The sequence below is a fragment of the Pocillopora verrucosa genome, chromosome 5 (genome assembly GCF_036669915.1).
Source record: "Pocillopora verrucosa isolate sample1 chromosome 5, ASM3666991v2, whole genome shotgun sequence".
Lineage (NCBI taxonomy): Eukaryota > Metazoa > Cnidaria > Anthozoa > Scleractinia > Pocilloporidae > Pocillopora > Pocillopora verrucosa.
In genome coordinates, this window is record NC_089316.1 from 23,420,033 (window position 1) to 23,427,291 (window position 7,259).

Sequence of the window (7,259 nt, forward strand, 5' to 3'; positions counted from 1 at the left end):
ACAAGCTTCAAATGAGAAAAAGCCTTTTAATGCACGCCTCACTCACGCTAGCTCGGGTTTATCGTCATTCTTGGTCTCTCCTACCCCATCTGCAATTTCGCTTGTCTCTTCTAAAAACCCAGTAATTATCAAGGCTTCATCCATAGACAAAAATAACAGACCGAAAAACATTTCAAAAATAAAACAGGAGCGCGATAAAATCCCAGTTATCACTCCGAGACTGCTGGGAATTCCTAGTTTGTCAGACGTATCACCCAATCAAAAGCTCCCCTTAACTTCTGGCTTTTCGCATGGCAACAAAGGGACTGTGGTAGCTGATACTACCGATGCTACCTCTACAACAGTCTCGGCTATGGTGTCTTCGAGCCCGCTGCTAACAACGATTGCATTTGATCTAGATGGTCTTACAAAGATGGGGCATTCAAGCCGAAGACTGACCCTTAGTCAATCCCAAGTTGCCACGGAAAAATCTACGTCGATAAAGATCTCGACCTTAACATCGTTGAAACGTTCTTCGCAAGGGGTGTTAGTGCAAACATCGATAATTACGTCAAAAAACACAGGAATGAGTGATGGCAGTAGAAAGAAGTCAGCTTTTAATTCGACTAATATCCAAAGACCATACATGCAGGATTCATCTTTATCTCTCACCAAAGAAGTGTCATCCTCTAAAATAGCCTCTAGCGTTGCACCATCGAAACCACCATCGACGCGGATTGCAAGTAAAACACCGAAGTTATTAACCAAGGGTATTTTGATAGCCTCTCCAGTGAAAATACAGGCCTTTGCTTTAGCAGGGCCTCTTCAACCAGATATCTCAGAAGTCAAGCAATTTGAAACCGTTGCTTCACATCAAACGAATGTTGTTCGACTGCTATCCTCGGATTCACCAAAGGGTCAACCCACGACAAGCTTACATCATGGTGATAGAGTTGCTTTAGCAAAGTCAGTGGAGATGAGTCGTTCGCTTTCGTCTTCCTTACTATTAGACTTAACGGAGCAGACACAAACGACAACTAGAAACGTTATAGCAACCACAGCAACATACGTTAGTAAAGGAAATATAGATTCCCTTACTTCTTCGCTCAGAGAATTAACAGAGTCATCTAAAAGCATTAGTTTTACTATAACACCTTTAAAGCAAACGGTGCTAAATTTAGCGGATGCATCAAGACGAAAAATTTCAGTTGATTATTCTTCACTAAAGGAGAGAATTCACTTGTCATCTAAGCAGCCAGTAAACGTTAATACGTCATTAACAAAGATATCGATATCAGCTTCAACCGTCGCAATAACAAACGATAAACGCAGTAATAGTACAATTTTCACCACAACTCCAGCCAAAGTTTCGAAAAAAGCTTCCAAAGTGCTACTTGAAACGCTATTTTCATCAATTAGCACTGCGACCGAAAGAAGCAGGATTACAGTCAATGCCAACCTTGATGTACACGAAGCTGCTACCAGGGGAAATGTGTCGGCAAAAATTACGACGTCGAATTCAACGCCCGTGGCAAAAACCCCACGGGAGGCTCTTGGTAAGGTACATAACCAAGAAAAGGTCGTGCGCACACTAGCCAGTGGAATAGTATCCAGCCCTATCTTCCACCATGCCATCAATCATATAGGAGAGCTTTTAAAGAATGAAACTGGAATAGCGGATTCTGTTTCTAGGCTTGAAAATTTGTTGGGAAATCTGCAGAGACTTGTCGTAAATGAGACAAGAAATCACTTGAACAGCTCAGCCCTTACATCACCTTTGAGAGGAAATGAACTGAGAGGCAATGGTTCAGACAGAATTTCTAAGCAAGTAGCATCGAAACTTGATGGGATTTCTTCTAAGCTTAGAAGAATATCATCAGTGCTCACAGAGCTTCAGGTAAAGAGAAAAGAGCTTAACAACACAGTAGAAACGAGGTCTAACGTAGAACGACCAGGAAATGGAACTGCAAAGGACAGAAAACGCAATAACCTTATTGCACTTTTATTGAGGAGGTTAAGCAAGCTCGAGACTATTATTCAAAGAAAGCGAAATCCGATCACTGGCAGTTCTCTGGCGAAAAGCGGTGAAAACAAGCACACAGCTTCCTACGCCAGTCTTCGTACTATACTTCAAGATTCCACCGTAACGACCAAATTACAAACAAGAACTTCGCATTTAGGGTCGGTTACAATGCCCTCTTCGACTACCGCGGCTATCGTAGGTTTAAGCTCAGTGGCAGCTCAAAGCATTGAGAAATCCATAATCGCTCCACTTATCTCCAGGGTCCTCCCTACAAATCAACCATTGACTACACTGAGAGCATTCAAATCAATTACAGCCACACCACTCAGGACTAAAGCCATTGTATCAAGCCTTACGAATGATCAAAGTTTGGTCTATTTACAAACACATCAGTTTGAGCCAACGAGTACACTTCATATTCCTATTCAGCCACAAAACAGCAGCCTTGGACAAATTTCAACATCCTTAACAAGGAGTAAGGTTGGTCTTGTGAACTTCCATCAATCAACATCCTTAGCAGGGAATAAGGCTGGTCTTGAAAGCTTTCATCAATCCGCCAGCCATCATCTTGTGAACGGCAAGAAACATCGTGTTGATAGAAGTAAAGAGTTCACGTATGTGACATTCCGAAACGGACTAGAAGCCGGTATCTTCACCGAAAGCGGGAAAGTTAAAGATATGGAATCGTGTGTGGAACGATGTTATAACCGTTCATCTTGTCACGTGGCATTCATGGTCGGACACTCTTGTTACTCTATACATTGTTACAGTCAGAAGACCTGCGAAGTTCTTCCAGTTCAGACGCCAATAATCACCACACGTGTAGTGTATCTTAAGGACAGGATGTTAAAATTACCCTACATCACTACAAAAGAGCACAAGGCCTCCCCTTTTATAAGGGACGACAAGAATTTTACCATCACCAATTGTGCTAAGAATGTCACAGTTCTCAAGAACATGACTTTTCTGGCTGGAATGAGCGCCGGGAATTACACGGATTACGGAACAGTGGACAGCATCCAAGCATGCTCGAACATTTGCTGCTCAAAGAAAGTCTGTGATGCGGCGTTTATGATTTTGAATAACTGCTTTACGATTGACTGCATCAGTGACAAAGCTTGCCATGCTATTCCTTCAAAATCACGCAAGGTAAACACCTCTATAGTGTATTTTCGGAAGACTCTATCTACGGGACGTCCCCAGCAAATGCAGAAGAAACCAAAGGTTGGGAATCAGCAACTTTGCCCCCTTCTTGGGGGAATTAGGAAAGGGGTTACCTTTAGCGGAGGTTTAACAGCGGGAAACTTTACTGATCATGGATACTTTGATAACTTTTCATCCTGTATAAAAGTATGTTGTCGCACTGAAGCCTGTGACATAGCATTCATGGTTGAAAATAATTGTTACTCGGTCAAGTGTGCTAAAAATAGGAGACGGTGCATTCCAGTGGTTGCAAGACCCACAAAATTTAAAACGTTCATGGCCATTATGAAGGCAAGTGTTTATTCTGAAGTCCACACTCAGGCTTCCTATGATTTAAAATGTGCCAAGAAAGGTCCCATTCAGCATAATCTCACTTTCAAGAAAGGTATCAAAGCTGGAAATTTCACTGAGCAAGCTAAAGTAAAAGATATGAGCCACTGCATACAAGCGTGCTGTAACATTTCTTCGTGCAGTGCCGCTTTCATGATAGAGGGAAAATGCTACTCAGTGGCTTGTCACTCTAAAAAAGATTGCGAAACACGTGCGGTGAAAAGCAAGGTATTAACCACCGTCATTGCGTTTATAAACCACACGCAGAAAGGAAGGAAATCAGGTGAACCAGGGTTAAATCTGAAACAGACCTTTACAAAGAGCATCTTGGGAGGCCATTGTGATATAACGAACGTGCAGCGGAATGTGAACATAACCGGAGGATGGAAAGCTGGCAAGTTTCTCCGTATTCCTGATATTAAGAACATGGTGAGATGTACTGAAGCTTGTTGCGACTATCATGGATGTGCGGCTGCTATGTTCATTGGTCAATATTGTTACAACTTAGTTTGCTTTAAGACAAAAGGTTGCCAGCTGATAGGATCACACGGGGGGTTTATGATCGATAGATTTGTCGCGGTACGTAAGAACACAGGGAACCTGCTGTCACCTATCATGAAAGCCAAAATTTCCGAGTTGACGGCTTCCAAAGAGCACGTTAGTCATTCATTCTTCATGGAACCAGTGCAAAACGCCAGCAACAATGATGCTCAATCCGCTCTGAAGAATGCGTCAAGTAACACCAGGATAGACAATAAAGCGCGAACACCTTTTACCAAGCTGTCTGAGTTCCCATCCGTTAAACCGACAGGTACAAAGTATGAAACAAATAGTGAAAGTTTCAATTCAACAAACGTCAAGAAAAACAAAATTCCATTCCTTGTCTCATCTCATCAAACTGGTTCCACTACGATTATGGTAACATCGACGAAGACGCCTTCTTTTCCAACAACAAGTTCCATTTTACGTTTTTACAATAATGTACACGTCGGACTTCCAAAAACGTCTACCGTCCTTGTTAGGAAACAGTTGGAGCACGTGCAGAACGTGACAAGAAATTATTATCTCTCGATTAAGTCAGTTTCTGTAACATCATATGCGCTGTCGCCTTTATTCTTCTCTTCAATTGCTTTGAATAGAATCAAAATAGTATCACAGACGTCTGACATTGTCACTCCATCAACGGCGTCAAGAAATCCAGAGGGAAAAACAGATTACTCGAGCAGTATCGAGACTAAAAAGTCGGAAACGTTGCCTGAGGAGACGTATTCATTCAAAAGCGATTATAGTCTAATGATGGAAGAACATAACCGCAATAGAAAACGGACATATGCCTGTACTCATACGTTTGTCTTCAATAACGCTACTTTGCGCGGTGGTCTGAATGCAGGTGACGTGAAAAACGAGGGAAAGGTGGAAGGAATGGAAGAATGCGTGGACATATGCTGCAAAACTTTGGAATGCAATGTAGCGCTGATGTTGAACGAAAAGTGCTACATTGTGGCGTGCTCTAACAAAAGAAGTTGTGAAGCAATTCCTGATAAGCATTCAACTGGAGAAACGAAAGTTGCATATGTGGCACGAAGTAAGGACGAAACGGAACTTATCAAAAAGCTTATCAGTCAGACTAAAACATCAAAACCTGTCAGTGTTAGGGAAAATAAAACTAACGATGGCCGGACAAGGAAAACAAAAGATTTGCAATCAGCAACGAATAATAATATAGTTAGGCAAGGAGCTTGCTTCAGAAGTCCCATTTTAAAGAACGTGCGATTCAAGCTTGGTAGGCACGCTGGAGACTTTAAGCCAGTTGGGCTGGTAAAAAATATTGAACAGTGTGTAACGTCATGCTGCAAAGAAAATGCCTGTAACGCAATCTTTATGTTGGGATCACGATGCCATTTGGTGTCGTGTTCCAATGAACAGGACTGCCAAACTGTAGAAGCTAAGTCGGACTTCTACCAACCAAGGGTAGTATATTTAGCAAGGAGTGAGGCTGAAGTAACCTACTTGTTCAAGCTGGTTCCAAAGGATATTTTAGAGAACTATAAGGGAAATGAGACTGACCACGCGAATGCCACAGTCGACGGAGACGAGTCAGCAGTTCGGAGATCGCAACTGGAACGCGCAGAAAGCAATAATAGTATCAGCTCAACCTACTTTGAAGAAAACGATGCACGCCTTACTACGCCCTCGAAATCTTCTTTTCAGTTAGCTTGGTCTACTTTGAAAGAAAAACCAAGATCCGGGATCAGTAGACAAGTTACCATAACATCAACCCCGTTACTACAATCACCTTATGATTTCAGCACCACGCAAAAACAGGTACAATCTTTGGAAAGTGTCACTCGTAGAGACACGTCAGTCCCAAAGCCTAAGACCTCGGTCACCTTCTTTTCTTCGAAAGCGGGAACTTTACGGAGCACTACAAATAATATGGTGGGCTCGAATCCTGCTCCGGAAACAAGACGTGAACTTCCCCTTCCCGCAGAAGCTTCGCCTCTTCTTGATGGAAAGGTTTCTTCGATCTTACAGTCAGCGTTGAAATTATCAACCGTTTTACCCACTGCGATATTTACGAAAAGTTACGCATTGGAAGAAGATGAGGTAAACAAGACAAATACTATTACTACCAATACTATTATAAATACAAGCCCAGCCATTAAATCGTCAGTTCAAGCGCAATACAAAATACCAATGAACTATTCCATAAAGTCGAGAAAAACGACGCCATCAGGAAACCAGAGTCGAGCCAAATCATTAAGAATAATTACCCGCAGTGACTCAAAGCTATTGTCTGAAAACATGCTCACTGATGAAGAAACCTATACGAAAGAAACTGTTCATGAAAGTTCTACGAGGGCACTCAATATATTGTCAACTACTCTGCGTATTACTTTAAGCTCTGTGTCAAAAGGAAGGGAAAACGCAAGGAAGAATATTACGTCAAGTACGTCTCCTTTAAGAACAACACCGCTTCGCTTGAAAACATTGCCAGTTAATACCGTGACCAATCTCCCACAATCGTCTACAATAATGCGTGATTTAAAGAAAACAATAACGAACTATCAGCAGAATGGGAGAAAGACGAAAAATCTTCCACTCCACGCCTTTGACACATCACAGCCTGTATCTCCTGAAATATCTCAAGGTATCGTGTCCCAATCCGAAGAACACGGTAATGATTCTACTGACTTTGCCACTCCTCACGATAGAAATCCAACTGAAAAATCAACAGAAAGTCCTGCCCCTCAGGAGCAAAAAAGAGTTAACATTGCACGGTTGAAGACATCTAAACCCAACAAATTTTCTGGTATGAAACCACAGTCGCAAGCTGAAAAAGCTGCACCCTTGAAACAAACACAGAAATTTACAGTGCTGAATCAAACCGAGGCGTCTGAAATGTCCACATTCCCAAAAAGAAACCAAACTTCTAGCACATTTGTAGCTCAAACCATCCCACAAGTTGGCACAACCACGCTTGATACTGGCACCTTAGGGGTTAGGTCAAGTTTGAAGAAGTCACTATATTCTCCTTCAATTACCTCTAAAGGAAAAGGAAGTTCTGAGTGGAGCACTTCGTTTGTTAAGATGTCATCGTCCGTTGTGACCCCGTTTTCTCAACTTCCTCCTACTCACTTGTCATCAACACCAGGTGTTCTTCGTATCGTCATAACTAAGTCAGCTAACCTGTCATTCCCTACTACAGTAACCAACGCTACAT